This window comes from Vicugna pacos, chromosome 1 (assembly GCF_048564905.1).
Source record: "Vicugna pacos chromosome 1, VicPac4, whole genome shotgun sequence".
In the NCBI taxonomy this organism is placed as follows: domain Eukaryota; kingdom Metazoa; phylum Chordata; class Mammalia; order Artiodactyla; family Camelidae; genus Vicugna; species Vicugna pacos.
Window position 1 is genome coordinate 118,954,155 of NC_132987.1, and position 21,597 is coordinate 118,975,751.

Sequence of the window (21,597 nt, forward strand, 5' to 3'; positions counted from 1 at the left end):
GCCTGTGCTGCAGACTCCCCACATGGTTAAGTATTAAAATATGTGCTCTCAGAGGATGTTTAAGGCAGTGAAACTATTTGGTATGCTGCTCTCATGATGGATACATGTCAAACATTTTTCTAAACCCATAGACATATAGCACCAAGGGTGAGCCCCATGTAAACCAGGGACTCCAAGTGACGATGAGTCAACGTCGGGTCAGCAGTTGTAACAGATGTACCGCTCTGGTGGGGGATGTTGATAACGGGAGAGGCTGTAGGTGTGTGGGGACGGAGAGTACACAGAGTTTCATTCAGTTTTGTTGTGAACTGGAAACTACCTTAAAAACTGTCTATTTTGATGAAAACTCTAATTGGAAAAGATACATGCACCCCAATGATCATAGCAGCGCTATTTGCAAGAACCAAGACATGGAAGCAACCTAAATGCCCACTGACCGATGAATGGATGAAGGAGATGTGGTGTGTGTGTAGAATATTACTCAGCCATAAAAAAGAATGAAATAATGTCATTTGCAGCAACGTAGTTGGATTTGGAGATTATCATAATAATTGAAATAAGTCAGACAAATATCATATGATATTTATATGATACAAATGAACTTATTTACAAAACAGAAACAGACACAGACATAGAAAACAAACTTATGGTTACCAAAAGGGAAAGAGGGGGAGGGATAAATCAGGAGTTTAGGATTAACAGATGCAAACTACTATATATAAAATAGATAAACAACAAGGACCTACTGTATAGCACAGGGAACTATATTCAATATCTTGTAATAACCTATAATGGAAAAGAATCTGAAAAAGAATATATATATATATATATATATATATATATATATATATATATACCAAATCACTTTGCTATACACCTGAAAAAATCACAACATTGGAAACCAACTAAACTTCAATTAAAAAGTCTAAAGTCTCACAAACATAGAATACAGACTTATGGTTGCCGGGGGGAGGGGGATGGGAAGGGACAGACTGAGAGTTTGAGATTTATAGATACTGACAGGTATATATAGAATAGATAAACAAGTTTATACTGTATAGCACAAGGAAATATAGCCAAGATCTTATAGTAGCTCACAGTGAAAAAGAACATGAAAATGAATATATGTATATTCATATATGACTGAAAAATTGTGTTGTACACCAGAAATTGACACAACATTGTAAACTGACTATAACTCAATAAAAAGAAGTCTAAAGTCTATTTTTTAAGTGTATTACCACTTGTGTAAAAGGGAGAAGAAATGCGGTTGTATATTATATATAAATGTACACGTATATTATTGACTTACTTATACATAAAATATACATACATATATTTGCATGTATATATAATATGTATAAAATCTACATACATAAAATATCTCCAGAAGAAATGAGTAAGACTGATTGTTGACGACAAAGAAAACTGGGTAGGTGGAGGGTTCGTGTTGAGGGAAGACCCTTCTGTGGTTTATTAATTTTGAGCCGTGTGAATACATTTCCTATTAATTTTTTTAATTAAAATTGTTGAGAAGTACATTTTTTAAAAACACATACTCTCTTGTTCTGCATTTCCTCCTCCGTTCTCCTCACCGAGGAGAGCGGGAACCACGTTCTGTGATTTTCCGCCTGTGGCAGAACTGGAGCGGCCCTGAGCACAAGCATCTCTGCAGAGGTTTTCTTGCCAAGCGTCCAATCCTTGTTAGGAGGTGACATTTCCAAAGGCCATTAGGAGGCACATGAAGGATGGCAGCTGTGAGAGCATATCTATCAAAGAAACAAAGCTCTCTGTTCCTTAGGACCAGGGAGGACGGTCTGCCGCGCGGAGGAACTCCCAGCGCTGGGTGTTCGCTGGCCCCGTGTGTGCGCAGCCTCGGTCATTTTTCTTCTAGGAAAGAAACGTAAACCACACGGTGGGATTACGTGATGTGTTAGCTTCAGAGCATTCAGTCCTGTCAAGTGGGGATCCAAGCAAAACCCCCGCCTGCAGTCGTTTTAAAAGTTAAGTAAGAGCAATTGGAGAAGATAGTATAAACTGAGACAGCTCTGTCGATGGTTAAGGCACCTCAATAATGGCAGCTTAGGGACACCATTACCATCAGGCCTACCCCTTACACGGCTCGGGGGCCCTGGAGGCGAATAACAATGGAGGCCTGCAAACCACACACTTAAATATTCACAAGTGATCAATCAAGTGGACAAAGTGTTAAGTTGTGCCCTAGCCGTCCACCTTGATAAATAGACCTTAGAACAGCCTGGAAAACCCGAGATGAATTAAGATGACTCACAGTCCCAGGAGTTCTGGAATCGGGTGGCGTGGGAGGAGCTGGCCCCTCCACTGGCCCGCGGCCACCCGCATCCGCTCTCTCGCTCTCCCCTCACCCGGTTCTGTCCACCCCTGAGAAACCTCCAGCACTGTGATGTGCAGCTCATTCGCATGTCCATCACTCATCCCACAAACAGCCAATCTGCAGCCAGCCGCTGGGTCTGCCACAGGCTCACCCTGGGAAGGGCAACCCCGGGCAGAAGCAGTCTTGGGACCACCAGGGAGGGAATTCCAGAGCCCCTGGCACCGGGAGCATGGTCTAGAAGCGGGGGCCAGGCTCGGCCCACAGTCTCCTGGCCCCACGAGGAAGCCAAGGTGAGGCCCTTCTCGTCCGGACCTCAGGGCAGGACTGACTGTGACACTGAAGCCCAGGGGTTCTCACTCATAATCACCATCACGTCAGCAGCTACTTCCCACGAGGGGTCCCGACGTGCCAGAAACTCGCCTACGTGCTTTACACAAATTACTTTACTCAGTAGCTCAGCTCTGGCTGCCAAGTGGCATATCTGCATCTCAGCAGGACTGTCCCTTGAAAGTCTGTTCCTACTGAGAAGGAGGATTTTCTAAGTTCAAAGCGGAAGGGGTCAGATCTTCGAGATGCTTCCTGGGGAAGGGAGGATCCCCCTTCCCTTATGGTGACCGAGCTACTGTTAAGAGAAGAACATGAAATTGAAAATGTCAGAAACCCAGCTCCTGTGTCATGTGACCCAGGGAGTCAGAGACAGGAGAAGAGAGAGCAGGAGGAAGTGCAAACGGACCCCTGTGGCCCACACCTCTGTGGTTGGGTCCAGGGCCTTGAAGAACCCAGAAAGATACCTGGGAGGCCCAGAAAACCCCAGGCACAGAGGAGGGATGGCTGCAAACCCCAAGGAGAACTCCAACCCTCAGCTCTGGAAAGGAGACGAAAGAAGAAGGGGCCACAGAGATGGGAAACTAGATGAGACTGAGGGAAGAGCCCCCTGCCCAGTACAGCGTGCAGGGGACCAAGCGCCCCAGTGAGGGGGTGTGGCCTGACTGAGCATGTGAGTGAGCTGGAGGAAACCTGGGGAACAGCAGAGGTATCTAGAAAACATTTTCCTCTTTGATAAAGAAAGTCATGTGAGGGGAAATGGGGCTGCTTCTAAATGGTCTGTGTGTTGAGGTGATGGCTGGAGCAGCAGCAGCCATCTTTTGACCAGAAGAGAACAAGGTGAAGGAGGACACAACTCAAAGAAGGAAGGGATCCTAGTCCTGAATGACATCGTTGAGCCACTGAATCCAGAAGTGCTGCATCTGGACTTTACTACGTCGTTTTTTGGTATTTAAGCCTTTTTCACTAGGATTCTCTGTAGCTGGCAGCCCGAAACTTCCTAATGACAATGAACCCTTTTAAGCTCATAAATGGAAAGTTTCTCTTCTGCAAAGGGACTTCAATCTTTTATTTTCTTGGTGAAGGTAAAGGGAAGGCAAGCAGATCACCAGCAACCACCAAGGTATTTTGTGAGAGGAACGTGTCCAAGCAGGGATGGCTCTTGTAAGAGAAAAACACTTGAATGTATTTAATGAAACAAATGACAACTGGTTAAACAGCAGCCTTGATGGAGGCGGCCCAGAATGGGCAATGAGGAAAAGAGGAAGATAAAGTGAGGATGTCCCGTGGTCTGTCTCCTGAGCTGAGATGCACTGAGGTGCCAGCTGGGCGATCCAATGGGCTCTCTGAGCCTCGACGTTTCCACCTCCAAATTGAGCACAATTACAAAGCCTCCCTGTCTACAGCACGTGAGTGGGTGTAATATGGTTTCAGTCACGTCTTTCTCAGAGCCCTTGGATGTGGATCACTGCCTGTGATCCGCATGAACAACCCCCTCTAGTGATCTGAGGGCAGGGGTGTTCATCTTCCAAACGGCTCTGATGAGGCCCATGAGCTGGACAAACATTGCTAATCGCTCCCCCCAACTCCGGACACCAGCTTGGGCCACACGCTTTCTCAGAGCCCATCCTACCCTGCTGATGACAGCCCACCCTTGTGCCCTTGTGCCCTTGCCTGGGGGTCCTCGAGGGTGTCCTGCCCACTCTGTGAACAAATCCGGCCAAATGTCCAATGACCGCCACTTAAATCTCCTGTTTCCCGCCTCAGCTCCTCCTCTGGGCTCAGGGCCAGGTCCCACTGCGCCCACCAGGCGCCACCCCAACCCTGGATTCTTTCTTCCCGCCGCGTGTCCGAGGTGACACAGGACATCTGCAGTGGCCCAGTGACTGTGCACACTTGATTCTGAGAAGCTGGGGTCAAAGCCAAGCACTGTCATCCATCTACACAGTGACACACATAAGGGAACTGGTTAAAACAAATCCATTTATAGTACAAACATGGGTTGACTGTTCGTGCTCTCGGGTGTTTGCAAGTGTTTATAAACACGGTTTATAAAAATGTAATCAAACCCCACAGCCCTTGGTTTTTAAAGGAAACAAGGACATCTTCCTCTGGGTTTTGTCTTTGACTTTGCCATTAAGATGGCAGGAATCTTGGGTGCAATCACCTTTTTGTTTCATTGAAGTATACAATGTGTCAGTGTCTGGTGCACAGCATGTTTCAGTCATACACGTTCATACATGAATTTGTTTTCATGTTCTTTTTCATTATAGGTTACACAAGATATTGAATATAGTTCCCTGTGCTCTACAGAAGAAATTTGGGTTTTTATCTATTTTATATATAATAGTATTTGCAAATCTCAAACTCCCATGCTGAATATTTTCTGAGTCCTCAAATTATAAATTCTAGTTGAAGCAGAAATCTTTCACTTAGAAGATACCCCTTATTGACACAGAGGCAGAAAATGAATTTTCCAAGAGAATAGAGCCTCGGACGTGCCCACCATATGGGTGGCACTCCAGAAAGATGTGATGTCTCTTGCAATTCACAGCTTATGCCATCAGGTACCCATGATGTGAACTACCTAGAGGCATACGGTGCCTGCAAATTTTAAAAAATAAGTCAATAAATAAATGAAGCTAATACATGAATACAGTCAACTGACCTTGTCATCCCCCCTCTCAGATGCTCCCGGAACACAGATGGGGTGCAGGCAGAAACAGCGATGCTGATTCATTTCATCTTGGGTCTCTCTTGATTCGCTGCCCAAATGATACATGCTGGACTTGCAAGCCGATCAAGCAAGCCTGAAAAGGGAAGGGAGAAAAATAGAACATCCTCGGACAAAGCTTCAGCCACCGCACTGAGAGGCTGATCCATATGCCGGTCTCTGTGTGGGTTGGAAGCTATTTTCTCTGGGTCCGATGGATTATTCTAGCACCCAAAGTTTTCCCAAAAAATGTCAGACGAGTTTAACCACAGCAATTAAGCTGTCTGCCATCTGCAAGAGGCTTGGCTTAAGGTTTACTGAAGTTGAATCTATTTGGAAAAGAAAAAAATTAAGTCTTTCAATGTTTTGCATATCAGCCAAGCTCCGCCGCGTGAGGCCTCTCACGAGGGGCTGGTTCTCCCTAAAGGAATAATTTAGGGCTGGAACCCTGAAATTCCAGAACCTAAGGAACACCCACAGAACGAATTAGCCCTTAAGAAACACTGTGCCTAGACTTGGGCTTGGTGAAGTTAAAACTTTACAAGGAAGTTCAGCCAAGCAGCTGAGATCAACACTCTTCACCACCTTCCCAAGTGGCAAGTTATTTTCAGAAAACTAAACTTGAACATTAGCTGAATTTCACATTCTCGGCCCAGTTTCTTTAAAGTAAAGAAGTGTCTAAAATAATGACAGGAAGACCTGCGGGGTCACAGCCCGAGTGTCTGCAGCCTTACATTCTCTCAGCAAAATTTCCTGGCTGAACCAAAGCCTCCGTGCTGCGGGCGGGGGGAGGTTACGTTTCAATTACACGTGCGCCTCAGAATATTATGATTACTGTCAGTTGCCCACCTTTAACCCAGAGTGGCTTTTATTCTTTATTGAGAAAAATACATATATTCCAGAAAGCAAAAAAAATCTTATCCTCTGTGTCTTCCTCATTTTTCTCCAGGAATGAGTGACAGGTTTTTCTCATCTGTGTGCTGCTGGTAAACCATCTCTTTGAGAGGGAAGTCAAAATCGCGGCTTGTAGCCTTTGCCAGTTTCCAGGGTGTAAATGCTCCCACCGTGGCTGTTCCAAGGCAGCAACAGTTTAACAACCAGATCCCTCAAAAAATTCTGATTATTTAACAATTGGTTCTCAGAAAAGGGTATAAGCCAGCTTCAGCTCACCACACTCTTGAAGAGAATTATTATTATTGTCCATGACATATATTACTCATCCAATCTATGCAGCCAACTTTACGAGGCATTGGTAAAGTTCCAACAGAAAAGATGGACCATAGAAAAGATCTCTGCTTTAACAAGAGGGAGAAGACACAATAAAGGGCTGCAAAAACACAGTTGGACCGAGCCCTCTTTTTATGCTACATCAATTTGGAATATTAGCTCCCCTTCTGGACAAACTTTTTAAGACAGTTGTAGGATCCAAGAGTGTCCAGGCAATGAAACTAAGGTGGTGTCAGGCACTGAAACCATATGGTTTGGGGGACGGTGGAAAAGAACTGAGTGTGTCTAACGTGGGATGCAGGAGATGGACCCACAAAAAGCACTTGCCAAATCCAAGATCTTTAAGAGGGTGGTGACTTGGAAGAGGAGGTAGGAGTGGCTTTCTTTTGTTCCAAAGATGCAAGCTAGATCTACCGAGTGTGAGACATAAGGGGCAGATTTCTATTCACAGAAGGAAAAGCTTTCTAAAAAATATTGAAGTTATAATATCAGAGGAGATTAGACCATCATCATCATAACCTCTTGTAACATTTCCATCCATTTCTCTTATGCCACACACATTCTCTTGTCTAATTCTCCCAATGGCATCACGATTCAGGGATTCGCTGCTCCTTCATAGAAGAGGAGACTGAGGCTCAGGGAGGTCACGTAACTTCTCCGAGATCCTTCACAGCAGAAGCAGGACCCAGACCAGCTCTCCTCATTCGAGGGTTGTTTCTCAGAATGATGTTAGAATGGCCACATTGAAAGATGAGCACTGGTTAAAGAAGCTGAAGTGGGTGCCCTTCCCGGAGCCCCAGCACCCTGGTTTGGGGGTGCGAACTGGATACAGGGATGCATTCTGTACTCCTTCGTAGGCTGTTCTCCTGGAAGTGTCATCATTTACCTGTTCCAACAACCTCAGTGGGACACAGCGTCAGTAATCCGAGGAGCTGCTGGGGCCCCACCGCCCACTGCGGCCGCAGGACGACCCACCCGGGGGGGCCCGGGCAAGGTTGTCCCACTCCCAGGGAGGAGTCCAGGTAAACATTCCAGACGTTGAGCCACAATCCACCAAAAATGAAAATATTGCTCATTCAGAGATCACAGAACATAATTCTGAGGAGAACAAGGATTTCTTCTCTGGGGGTTGTTAAGGGTGGTCACAGATTCAAGAAGGCTCCAGAACATGGTAGAGATTCCTCTCTCTGCATTGGTCCACCCACTGCCCACCCAGCCACTTGCATCCCAAGGCCCACACTTAACCCAGAGCACAGACAGTAAGACCGCAGGCTCCTGACATTGGGGTCTTTCTCACGAATAATTGTCATTTTGTAGATGTAAGTAGCAATCCACCCATCCACCCCCCTCATCACAGACCTGAAGATGTTTCAGGGGGTGGAAGACGCCCCTAGGCGGGCTAGTCATGCGGATACTGGATGCTCCTCTCAGTTGACCCTGAACTCAGGACATACCAGGCCAGCTTAGCTGTGTGGTCCTCCCTCCCCGCCCTGCGCAGACATCCCTCGGGGGAGCTGACTCCTGGCCAGTGAGCACTGGCAGCTGACTTGCCTCTGGCGACACGGACAGCCCCCAGCCAGGGCCCTGCTGCCACTCGTGCTGTGACGTAGCGTCTCCACTCAAGGGCTAAGTGCTTAGCGAGTGTCTTAACCCTCAAAGACGACAAACACGTTACCCTACAGCTTGGGGAGCTCTGGCCCTTTCGGACAGCGTGGGGGGATGAGTGGAAAATGGAACTTCACTGGGAAGGTGTTGGACAGACTCCAAATAGCACAGTGAGAGCCGACACAGAAAACCAGAACGTTTTCTCTGCACACGTGTGCGAACCCACAGCCGGCTCCTGGGGGAGAACACCGGCACCACACTTTGCCTCTAAACAAGGTTTTCCATCTTTCTGGATTTGGGCATCTGGAGACTTGCTGGGGAAGATGCTGGAACAGAAATGAGGCCCCCACGCAGGCTAATGTGCTATCCGTCAGTCCAGTTATTACCCCTTCCCCTCCCCCCGACCCCCAAGAGTTTGGCCTTCCAGCCCCTGGGAAGGCAGGAGAGCTGGCAGAAAATGGCCGGGCTTTGGGGGAGAGGGCAGCTTTCCACCAGTCCTACCCTGACTACGTCTGCAGCCAGGGTTGCACTCTGTGTATCCCTACAGAGGGCCTCGATGCTTCTGCAAAGAGCTTGACCAGGGCTCAGGATCCTGGAATCTCAGCCCTCAAGTCTCAAGAGCCCAGCAAGGGGACCACTGTGGATTCCCTGAGCACAGCACAGCTGCACGTGAACCGGCGGGCCCCTCACCCACAACAGCAAGCCTCAGGGTCTCCCCATTCCCAGCTCTTCGGTGGCCCAGCCAAAGGCAAGGGTTGGGAATGAAGGATGGAGGCCTGTCAGGCCTCCTGAGACCCCCCTCCAAGTGTCACCCCTCTTCCAAGTGGCTCTTCCCAGTACCCAGGGAAACTGAGACCTCACGCCCCCACGCCCCCCCAGCCCAGGCATGCCTTTGTTGCATTCAACTTTTTTAATGGTTACTTGTTATGATGGTTAATCTCATGTGTCAACTTGGTTGGGCTACAGTAAAACCAAGTTAGGTCAAACACAGATGTGGCTGTGAAGGTATTTTTTCAGGTGTGATTCACATTTAAATCAGTAGCCTTGGAGTAAAGTCGATTTCCCTCCATAATGTGGGTGGGCCTCGTCCAAGCAGTCAAAGGCCTTAAGAGAAGAGGCTGAGGTTCCTTGAATAAGAGAGAATTCTGCCTCTAGGCTACCTCTGGACTCAAGCTGCAATATCATCTCCTCCCTGTGTCTCCAGACTGCTGTTCTGCCCTGCAGATTTTAGATTTTTGATTTCAAGAAGAACAGATAGTTGGAGATAGATAGATATATATATATATATATAAAATTTATGAATCATAGGAATCTGTGCTATAAATATCTGTTCTCTCTCTATATATATATAAACCATTATATTATATATTATATTATATATATAGAGAGAGAGAGAAATATGCACATTCTATTTGTTCTGTTTCTCTGGAGAACCTGACACTCACTGGTAGACAGATGGGAGGGACTCCCCAAAATGCTATCTGGATAATAAGTCAAAAATGGGCACAAGGTGCGTCTCTTCTACCTCCGTGACCCCCAGCAGGTGCCCAGCCCCTGACTTGCCAAAAAACAGGTCCTCAACACACACACACTGGACAGACAGGGTCCCCAGACCGAGCAGGAACAGGGTGAGGGTTGGGAAGCCGGCCACGCAGGTCACGCCCCGAGAGCCTGGCTGCCTCCCGGGTGATCTGCAGGGAGAAGTCGTTGGTGCACGTGCACAGACACCATCCCTCCCACCCTGACACCCACACCCCACAGAGCCAAGTGCCTGACTGGCACCATCCAAAAATCTTGCGGTGCTCATTTGGCATGAATGAGGTCTGAGGATGGTCTGCAAATTTCAGTTGACCACACCGTCCCAGAGAGAGCCAGAACCTTCCGGATTCCTGGACCACGGGCTGTTCTGTCCAAAGTCTAGGCTTCCTTCCGACAGCCCAGGGCCGCCCAGAGCAGGCGCGGTCCCTCGGCGCGGGGAGGGCAGCCACAGCTCGGCCTCTCCAGCAAGGAGGCTTCTCCCCGACAGATGAGGCCCCGGGTCCTCTCCATCCCGACAGTGCTCACCATTTCCTGCTAATCTGCGAGGAAACAGGTGCTGATGTAAAACCCCAGCCACTTGCCCCAGGGCCTCACCACGCCACCTGCGGCTCACACCCCCCGGGGGTCCTCGAAGACACGTCCTTTCTTGGCCCACTGCTCTTGGCTTTTCCTGTGCAAAATTCTGACAGTGGCCCCAGCTCCTTCCTGGGGCCTTGAACGCTGGTTCTCCTTGAATCCACTGCAGTCCCCACCCGCCGCTGCCCCTCCCTGCCCCCACGCAGCCTCTGGTAAGATGTGGGCCCCCCATTTCCCCCTCCTCCCCCGTCAGCATCACAGAGTAAACAGAAGAGAAATCCAGGCAAGAATCTGAGTACATCTCAGAACACAGGAGGCTGGGAGTGAAATTCTTGATTTGTTCAAAGAGCTTTGTGATGTCCACACGAAGTGGAGAACTGGGGGGGCAGCCAGGTGCCTCCTCAGAACCACCCACTGAGATCAAACAGCTGATAAAAGAACGTGGTGGGTCTCAGGGCCTCTTCAATGCTGAAAAAATAGGAGGTGGGCCCGGGTGGGTGTTGGAGGGTGGGGTGAGGGGCAGGTAGGAGAAGCCATCAAGTCCCGGGGGTCCCACGTAGGGGCTGGGAAGGCACCTTCGACTTGTGGCTCCTTCTCTCCTCCAGAAACCATCAGAGCAGACCCCTCCCAGATCCCCACCCCCCGACTGGCACTGCTCAGCTGAGGACCAGGAGCCGTGCAGGGAATTTGGGGTACTCAGGACCCCCCGCCGCAAGACAGCGAGTGCAGAGCAAAACAACCACTGTGCCCGGACCCGAGCATCCCTGCCCACCCATACCCCCTTCCTCGGTGGGGGGCCTCGCGCCCACCGGGGGCGTTCCCTGAGGCTCTGACCAGCTGAGCATCCCGAGGGCAGTTGTTTGCAGCTGGCTTCCCCCCAAAGAGAAGCGCCCAGAAGGAAGTGAGAGCGGGGCTGAGAGTGGGAGGCGAGGCTGGTGAGCCCTGTGCACACTAGAAGTTTCTGTCTTCCTAAAATTCTCCCCAACCACCTCCATTAGGCCTTTTCTCCAACCCCCAGGGAGACAGTATCACCCTGCTGATAGTAATACTTAGAAGATAAGGGTTGGAAGAAAGTGAAATTTCAAATCTCCAAAAGGAAAATGTGGATTACCCACTGTGTTCGTTTACCCAGGCCGCCCGCATGAAGCGGCACCGCCTGGCTGTCTTCCGACAACCGAGGTGTCTCCTCTCATAGTTCTAGGAGTCCGAGACCAACAGCGGAGCAGGGCCAGGCTCCCCCTGAAGGCTCTAGGGGGCCACTGTGTCCTGGGCCTCTCCGCCAGCTTCCGGGGGTTGCTGGCCATCCTTGGGGGTCCCTGGCTGGAGAGGCCCCACCCCATCTCTGCCTCCATCATCACACGGCGGGTCCCGGTGTGTCCATGTCTCCTCTCCTTGTCCTACAGGGACACCAGTCGTACTGGACTCGGGCCCACCTCACTCCAGTCTGGCCGCCTCTTAGCTAGCCGCACCTGCAGCAACACTCCTTCCAAACACGGGCCCACGCACAGGAGCCAGGGGCCAGCGCCTCAGCGTGCCTTTCTAGAGCACACGACTCAGCCCACGGCACCTACCACAGAACAAAACCAAACTCTCACCGGGGCTGTCAGAGGGACGACGGAGAACCGCTTGAATATTCTGAAGGAAAAGCATTTTAACCTAGAACAGTGAGCTTCGTGACGAAAAACTAAATAACTTACAGAGGAAGTGACATTATTCTCATACATACATGATTTCAAGGAACTTATTCCACAGGGTCCTATTTGAGAAAATCTTTGAGGCGTTTACTCCGGCAGGAAGAAGAAAAACCCAGAAGAAGGCAGGAGGATAGAATAAGTGAGGATCAGTGTAAAATTCAGCAAAAGAAACAAATGTGGTCAAAATTAGCCATGAGTCCAAAATATTATGTTCCTCGTGCCTCAGGCCAAGTTCCCGGCAGCAGAGCCTGGCAGGGGCTCTCGTGAAGGGGTTGCAGGGCTCAGGGGAGCGAGGGAGGCAGGACTGGGCCGGAAAGGCAGGGAGCGGCTGGAGTCCAGCTCTGACCAGCTCACCGGTGGTCAGTCACTGGCCAAAGGCCGTCCAGGGCGAGGCAGACCGTGGGGGCCTGGGAGCTGTTAGCAGGCAGCTCTCAGCCCTCTGAAGGGCCCTTGGGGGGCACCAGCAGTGCCCACTATGCAGACTGATGTGGGAATAAACTCCAGATACAACTGCGTGAGCAGATGTCGGGGGGCAGGGGTGGGAAGGCCAGAGTGAGACCACGGGGAGGTGAGAAGGTTCTTGCCTCATTTGGGGAGAAGACAAATATAGCAATGACCTTTCAATACTAAAAGGAAATTTATGCAGATGTGGGGCTTAGTAAGTTAGGGGTGACACACAAAAGGGTCAAATTAGGACAACAACTTTTGAACCAGCTACGTGCAGGGTGGCTGGGAGCCGATAGCCCAGGGCTTTGGGGGCACCCCGCCCCAGCAGGGGCTCCAGGTGCAAAAGCCACGCCCAAAGCAAGGCGGGTACACCCCTCCCCTGCAGGGTCTCGCTGGACTGTGGACCCTAGGCTGGAGTACTCCCCACCCAGGGTCCAGTGTGCTCAAGTCAATCCCCAGCATTCACCCCCTCACCCCAGAGGACCACCCCGAGGGGCAGGTCACCGAGGACACCTGAGGACAGCAAAGACATCCTGCTGAACGCTTCCTAACACGTGCTCATTTTCTAACTGAAGCCTTAAAGGTGTTCACACTCTTAGACCCAACAAGTCCACTTCCAGAAACAGAGATGTGCTCAAAGACTTGTGTGTATGGAATTCTGTCATATTTCATCATATTACAAACAGAACCAGCCTACATGTCTGATAGCAGGAGCCTGTTGAAATAAATTAGGGTGGAGCAGGTAGGCAGGGGGTGATGGGGCTGGGGGCCAGCAGCTCAAGGGGTCCAGCCCTGGCTCAGGTCCAGCAGGCCCCCTCTTAAGCCCTGTGAATGTCCCAGACATGTTCCGTTCAGTTCCACTTTCTCATCTGTAAACAGGGACAAAAGTAACACCTGCCCATTTCCGTCCTGTCTCTCCCACTAAGCGCAGCTATAAAACCTGGACAGAATTCACGAGCGCTCTGGAAAGTAAACGGCGGCAGGTGGGCGACCAGGAAAAAAGGCCAGAATTCGAGGCCCACCCAACCGAAGGGGAGCTGACCATTTCTTCTTCCCACCAGTGGCCTGAACTCAACCAGCCGCCACCCCAGGGCGCCCATCAGGGTGGACAGGGAGCCCTCCGGGAGTGGGGAAGGGGCTCTCCTAAGGCTCTGGTTGTGGGAGGAAGCTCTGTGGGTTTCTTCCTTTTTCCCTTTTCTCCCTGCTTCCAGGCTGGTCCCTAAGCAATTCCATGTCCACGACAGTGAAGAGGGCGCAGGAGTCCAACACTCAGGGTGGGAACCAGAAAGCCCTGCTTGCCTCAGAGCTCTGCTAGGCGCTCCCCTGCCCGCAGTGCCGTTCCCTGTGTCCCAGCGCTCCCCCCTCCCAGCTTCCCTGCGCAAGTGCACCTCCCAGGAGAGGACTTCTCTGCCAACCTGTCCGAAACCAAAGCCACTTCCCCTCTCGCACTTGTCCACCTGGAGAGACTCAGTGCTGGATGTACCCAGAGCTGCCTGCAAGCTTTCACGCCCTGGGTTTTGAGTCAGCCTATCCCAGATGGGTTCCCAGATGTATCTGAAAGTCCATGGTTTGGGGGGAGGGGGTGGTCCCAACTAGTACTCAGGTGGCAAACCACAGGTGTACCCCTTCACCCCTTACCCCTGGGCACTTCTCACTAACCGCCATATCTTAAAATTGCTTACTTATCATCTGGCCTGCCTGCCCAAACGTGAACTCCTTGGAGACAATGACCCATGGCCACCTGGTTCTATTATGTAGCCCCAGAGCCAGAAGGGGTCCTGACCCAGCAGGCACTTAATAAGCTGGTGCTCAATGAATAAATACAGGGATGCTTGGGATTCTGAATAAGCATTCATTGCTTTGATGATAAAAAGTTATTCTAAAATAAAGTCTTTAATCTCCAGCTAGGAACAATAATTAAATCCAGTATTAAGGAGTCATACGGGAACAGACACATTTCTGTATTTTCAGGGTGCTACAAATGTAACCTGGATGTTTAGCAAAGTGGCCAGGTGTGATGAAAATTACAAAGGTAGTCATACCCCTTGCTAGGACTCCAGTGAAGTCCCTGAAAAACCAAATGAACTGCAGAGACGTTGTGCAAAAATGCCACAGCGGTGGATTTCTAGGGCAGTGAAACTATTCTGCATGATTCTGAAATGGTGAATACATGTCATTATGCATTTGTCAAAAGCCATACGAAGTACAACGCAGAGTGACCCCTAATGTAAATGAGGTCTTTAGTTAATAATAATGTATCCATAGTGGCTCATTGATTGTAACAAATACAGCACTTGGACACATGCTAATAACAGGAGGAGCCGTGGGAGGGAGTGGGAAGGGGTGTCTGGGAACTCTGCACTTCCAATTCATTTTTCTGTAAACCTAAAACCGCTCTAAAAAAGGTCTATTAGTTAATAATAAATTTTTAAAATTTTAAGCTACAGCACTGTTTATAAGCGTGAGCTGCTGGAAACCACCTGAGATCCTGGTGATCCAGAAATGATGAGGGAACTACTAAAATAATATGAGTTTTGCAGAATACATGATGGTTTTTGCTTTAATCTCATGCACACTGGTTTTATCTTAGGCTCCACACCCTTGAAGAAGGTCGGATTATCACCCCTCCCTCCCAAAGGAGACAGCAGGGTCAGGTGGAGAGATGGGAGGGTCCCCCTCTGGTCCTAAAGCTTCAGGGGGCTCAGACCAGGTGTCCTGGCTCCAAGCCCATGGTTCTTCTACCACATCATATCATACCCAGAAAAGGGACACCAGAGAGGATTATGCTGCTGCATAGAAAACCAGATAGTGGCAACAACTGTAACATATGACAGGTAAATAAAACAGGACTCAAGGAGAAAAATCTGAACTAATGCTGGAAGAGATTTTGAAGTTAAAAAGTGGTTAATATGACTGAACATTTGTCAGCTGGTTGTTAGGGCTTTATGAAGATGGTCAGGTTTATAATGATCACCTTTTAAAGAGACTCATAGCTCAGGGTCCCATAAATAGACATTTCTCCAAAGACATCCAGATGGCCAACAGGCACATGAAAAGATGTGCAATACTGCTAATTGTTAGAGAAATGCAAATCAAAACTACAATGAGGTACCACTTCACGCTGGTCAGAATGGCCATCATTAAGAAGTCTACACATAATCAATGCTGGAGAGGGTGTGGAGAAAAAGTGATGGTCGACCTGCACATGCACCTTATGAAAGTGCGATAGAAACAATACACTGCACTTGTTTTAGATGAGACACGTGTGCACTCACCATGGGCTCTCAGATTGGATGAATGCTGTACCTTTTCAGACTTACATCACTCTCAGTGTCACATAACCAACCACAAAATAAATCTACACACTGCAGCAACCCAACCATCACAGATACTCAGCTGTGCTGACACATCTTCCAGCCAGCCATCGTCTGCGTCAGAAAGGAAAAGCCGTTCATTCGTGTCACTGTTACTGTCTCTCGGACTGCACATCTAGGCCCTACCAGACGGCAGTTTGCTGGCTCTTTCAAGCCCAGGTCACTTCAAAGGACACTCTTCAAGTCCATTCCGAGAGCTGCACAAGTCCGTACACGTTCAGGGCTGAGGACCATTCCACAGTATACATACACCATGGCATCTCGATCCCGTCTACATACAATACCTTTGGATGTATGTTTCTATCAGTAATTCGTGTCAGGTCACACTCCCTCCTACACTGTTGGTGGGAATGAAAATTGGTGCAGCCACTATGGAGAATAGTATGGAGGTTCCTTAAAAAACTAAAAATAGAGTTACCACATGATCCAGCAACCCCACTCTTGGGCATATATCTGGAGAGAACTCTAATTCAAAAAGATACATGCACTCCAGTGTTCATAGCAGCACTATTTACAATATCCAAGACATGTAAGCATCCTAAATGTCCACTGACGAATAGATAAAGAATATGTGGTGTGTGTGTGTGTGTGTATATAAATATATATATAAAATACATATATATGAATATTACTCAGCCATAAAAAAAGAATGCAGTGATGCCATTTGTAGCAACATAGATGGACCTGGAGATTATAACATTAAGTAAAGGAAGTCAAAGACAAATACCATATGGTAACACTTATATGGGGAATCCAGAAAAAAAAATGATACAAATAAACTTATTTACAAACCAGAAATAGACTCATAGACATAGAAAACAAACATGGTTACCAAAGGGAAAAGCAGGGAGAGACGGTAAGTTAGGAGTTTGGGATTAACAGATATACATCACTATGTATAAAATAGATAAATGGCAAGGATTCACTCTATAGCACAGGGAGCTATATTCAATATCTTGTAACAGCCTATAATGGAAAAGAATCTGAAAAAGAATATATGTATATAACTCAAGTTACATGTATATAACTGAACCAATTTGCTGTACCCAGAAACTAACATTGTAAATGAACTACACTTCAATTAAAAAAAAAAAAAGAAAAAGCTTAGGGTCCCAGGAGTCACTCTTACTGGTGCTGAAACGCCCTGACTCACCAGCGACCTCTCTGCTGTCTCTTGTCCCCTGACTCGCATATCCACGTGGGCCTGGCCCTCAGGCAGTCAGGATCCTAACCCGTGATTCCTCCGCAGGATCCTCCCTCCCTCAGCCTGTGCGCTTCCCCCCTCCCCTAGGCCGTACCTGCAGGCTTAGATGAATCTTGGGTGATGACAGCCGTTTGCCCGTCAGAAGGTCTTGTTAAGAATGACTCAGTGCCGGGGAGAAAGCAGCCTCGTGACTCAGGCGGATCCGGCTCTCCTGCGCAGTCACCAGGCAGGCAGCGGGGATTCCATGGGTCCTGGGGAGGGCTCCTGGGGCTCCCCAGGTGATCCGGGAGAAGAAAGAAGCTGAGGTTGTGCAGCTCCCGGCAGCACCAGCGGGACAGGGAAGGAGCAGTTACAAAGGGGGGGCCACAGTAACATCGAGGGTCACCACCGTCTCCATTTCAAAGAAGGAGCTCCGGGCAGTTTAGTGAGTCACTCTTGGGTGGAGGAGCTCGGACCCAAGGCCCTTGCCCAGTTCTGAAGGCCTGAGAAGACCACCCTCCCCCAGAAGCAGTTCACCCCGGCTTTGGTGCCAGCTCTGGATTTGAGGGGGCTTGTGAGGCCCCCTAGACCTCCTACCATCAATACCACACTCAGAAGCTGCCCTCTGAGGGGCCTTCAGGGGCCACCAGTCTTGCCGGGGAAGTTGAGCACATGTGGACATTTCTGCGTGAACCCCAGTTAGCCAGTCTGCCAAAATGAAAGACCTCGAACAGTAGACTTGCCCACACTCCCGGCCAAAGATATCATGTACGTCCAAGAAATGCAGGGAGGGGTCACCCAGCATCGCTCAGTCTCACGAGTTAAAAAAATAGAGGGTTTCTTTCCCACCCACCCCAATTTCCTCCAAATTGTTGCCCAGAAAAGGGTATCAGATCTTCTTAAACACACACATGTGCACATGCGTGCACACAGGCACACGCACGCACACACACAGATCCATGCCCCAGGAGAGCATGTCTGGCTGGAGGCGGCTGGAGGCACAGAGCTGTGAGTCCAGGCCCCGGCTGATCCCGGCCGCACACACCAGTCCCAGCACCTGCCTTGCGAGGAAGCACCGGAGACTGAAAAAAGCTAAAATAGGAAATCTAATTAAAGAAATCTGACCTTTTGTTCTTCAGATAATTGGGGGTGGGGGCAAACTATGATTTTTGTCTGAGTCTATTTACGGTATGTTTCCATTTGGATAAAGATCAACAGTGGAAAAGGAAACGGTGCCGAGAAACACCATGTCCATTTTCAAGGGAAAGGGAATCCCTTTTGGACGGGCTGTACCCAAAGCTGTAAATAGCCGACCTTGCAGCAAACGCGAAGGAAACCAACGTGTGTGCCAAAAAGCGTGGCAGGAGCCGGGGGTGGGGAGGCCGTGGTCGGGGGTGGCCTCACTTCCCAGAACTTCCCCATCCCTTGTGGCGGCAAGAAACCATCCACAGCGTGAGGGCGGCAGACTCGACTGGAGCGGGAAGAGGTGCTCCTGGGGCCCAGGTAAGACCCTCTGCCACCGCGGTGCCCCCCGCGCGGCGCACACCTTGAATGCATTCTGTGTCACTGTGTGTGTTTCCGCTGCAGGCGCGGGACACGTAGAGGTTGGGGACAGAGTGGAAGCACCCTTGCTTTACGCTCTGTATCTCTGTGTGCCTTTGAACTTTGTGCTGGAAATCGTTTGTGTGTGTGTCCTTCAGGTGAACTGTTGTCTTCTAGGAGATTCGAGCACCACTTTCTAATCTCCAGCGAGAACCCACTGTCCTGAAACACCTCCCCTCCCCGCTCACCCCAACACACACCCCACGGCGCGCACACACGTGCACACACACACACACACACTGTGCACCACACGTGCGCACGCACACACCTCTGGCCCGCAGGACTCCTCCCGCGGCGTGTCTGAACTCAGGCGCTGGGCAGGGCTCAGCTTGCAAAGCAGGTCAAAGTCGGGTCACGTTGCGCCCACGAATGGGACTGGAAGGGCCGTGCCTTCTAAATCTCCAGGATTCAGTGCCATCTAGAGGCTCCCCTGCTGCACTGTCTCCCAGCTCTGGGGTGGAAAGGGGATGCCAGAGGTGGGCATCAGGGAGGGCATGGGGGCCTGTGATGCACAAGGAAGGCGCCCATTTCTGAGGAGGACTCAGGGGTTGGGGCTGCCCATTCGAGGTGCTGGCCCAGCCATCAAGGCAGCCGGATGCGCTCAACGCCCTCTGCGATTCTGTGGCTGCACGCACGTGCGGGCACACAAACACACACACACACACAGACACACACACACGCATGCATTTATTCTTTTTCTAATTACAAAAGTAAAGCATTTGTGGGGGGCAGGGTAGAGCTCGACGGTAGAGTTCAGGCTTAGCATGCACGAGGTCCTGGGTTCAATCCCCAGTACTTCCATTTAAAAAGGAAAAAAGGAAAGTATTTGAAACGATGCCAAATGTCATTAGTCATCAGAAAATGCAACTTAAAATCATACACACCCACCAGAGCACTCCTGCGAGGAACACCAAGCCCTGGAGAGACCGGAGCCCTCCGACTCTCGGATCCCACACGTCAGGGTGTAAACCGGTCCTCCACAGGGGAAAGCTGGTGCCGTCTGTGGGAGCCCTCGACACCACAGTCCCGCTGCTGGTGCCCAGTACAAAACCAGGCACCCAGACCTCTGCCCCTCCGCAGGTGGATGAAATAAGGGCCCGGAGGACCCCTGCAGGGGAGGTGGCTCCCAGGCACAGTGGCATCACAGCAGGTGTGGCTGGCCCCCTCCACATGCCCTTCCTCATCACGGATGGTTTGGCCCCCAGGGGACGCTGGGCGATGTCTGGAGACATTTTTGGTTGGCACACAGGGGAAGAGATGCAACTGGCATCTAGCAGGTGGGGGCCAGGGATTCTGCTCAGCATCCTCCAGTGCGTGGAGCAGCCCCCACAGGGAAGGACGCTGTGGTCAAAGCGTCAAAAGCGTGAGGAGGAGAAACACTGCCTTAAATGCCCAGCTGTGGAGCAGTGGTGTAAATCATTCCTGCTTTTAAATCAAGGGACGTTTTAGCTAAAAACTTTCGGAATAAAAAATTCTAAATAGAATTAAGCAGAACAGTGCGATAATGTAAATACATCCAGCCTGTATTAAAAAGGGCAAGGCTGCAAGACGAAAAATTCAGGGAATGAGATCATGTGTTTTCCCAGGCTTATGTGCAGCCTTTAATGCTTCCTTCATCAGCTGGGGAACCAAATGCTTCTATATGGAACCATTCAAGGGGCTGAAAATACATCTCTGCCTATTCTTTTCTCCCCTAGGGCTACTGTATTATTCCTTTTGCCTAATTGGGTAATTTGAGTCATTTAATTATTTTTAACTATGAGATTGATGATTAAAAGGTCAACATTGTCAAAATGAACTAGTCACACGATCTGTGATCATCAACATTAGCCGTGAAAATTGTTTCTCCCCACCTCTCATTTATTGAGCCTTTAACAATATTGCATAGAATGTGCTGGATGTCATGGGAGGCAGAAAAGGAGGAGAAGACACGGTCTCCACAAATGAGGAATTCTGTGTATTCATTGTTTTGCCAAAGGCGTTCGAGATTGGTGGGTCTGTTTGATGTTTTAGAAACAGTGAGGGCTCTTTTAGTAACTTTTATTCATTCACGTCATTCAAATACAATCCAACAAAGTTTCCAAATTTATTCTGGCTGTTCTCCTTTTGAAGAATTAAGTATAATCCTTTGGAAAATAGTCTTATAGAAGAAACCAAAACCCAACGGCTCAAAACAGCTCAGCAGAAACCCACATAAGGAATGCGTGGCACCTTTGAGGGCTGGCCCCCGAGCACTTCGGGGAAGCCACGTAGGAGAAAAGCCAATCTACTCATCAATCATTTGTTTTAAATTTAAAAATCAAGACATGAACATTATAAACTAAAATTCCAAACAACACCAAACAGTGTCCCAGTCTCCTTATTATCAACAGTTTTTTGTGTATTCTTTCAAAATTCCTTACACATAAGACAAACAAACATAGTTTTACAAAATGGGGTTGTGCTATGTACACATTGTTTTTTGCAAGTTGTTTTTTCCCCTTTTTTTTATTGTGGTAAAATACATATAAAATTTACCACCTTAACCATTTTAAAATATACAATTCGGTGGCATTAAGTACAGTCCTACTTTTTTACAATTATCACCACCATCGCAACCATCACCACCACCAGCCCCAGAACTCTTTTCATCTTGCAAACTGAAACTCTGTATCCTTTAAACAACTTCCCGTTTCTCCCTCCCTGCAGCCCTGGGCAACCACTACTCTACTTTCTGTCTCTGTGAATTTGACTACTTTAGGTACCTTATGTAAGTGGAATTGTACAGTATTTGTCTTTTTTGGGACTGGCTTATTTCCCTTATCATAATGTTGTCAAAGTTCATCAATTCCAACATGTATTGGAATTTCCTTCCTTCCTTTTTAAAGCTGAATAACATTCCATTGTGTGTACAGACCACATTTTGCTTATCCATTCATCAGTCAGTGGACACTTGGGTTGCTTCTGCCCTCCAGCTACTG

At 49.0% G+C, this 21,597-nt stretch overlaps 1 long non-coding RNA gene across 1 annotated transcript; it reads right to left on the reverse strand.

The window, feature by feature from the left end:
- Window positions 1-1,298: 1,298 nt before the first annotated feature.
- Window positions 1,299-17,375, reverse strand: LOC140698691 (uncharacterized). The gene is made up of 3 exons (XR_012076522.1): window positions 17,151-17,375; window positions 5,346-5,487; window positions 1,299-1,890 (listed from the first exon to the last, which is right to left on the reverse strand). It is a non-coding gene; the product is annotated as an uncharacterized lncRNA (long non-coding RNA).
- Window positions 17,376-21,597: the final 4,222 nt, after the last annotated feature.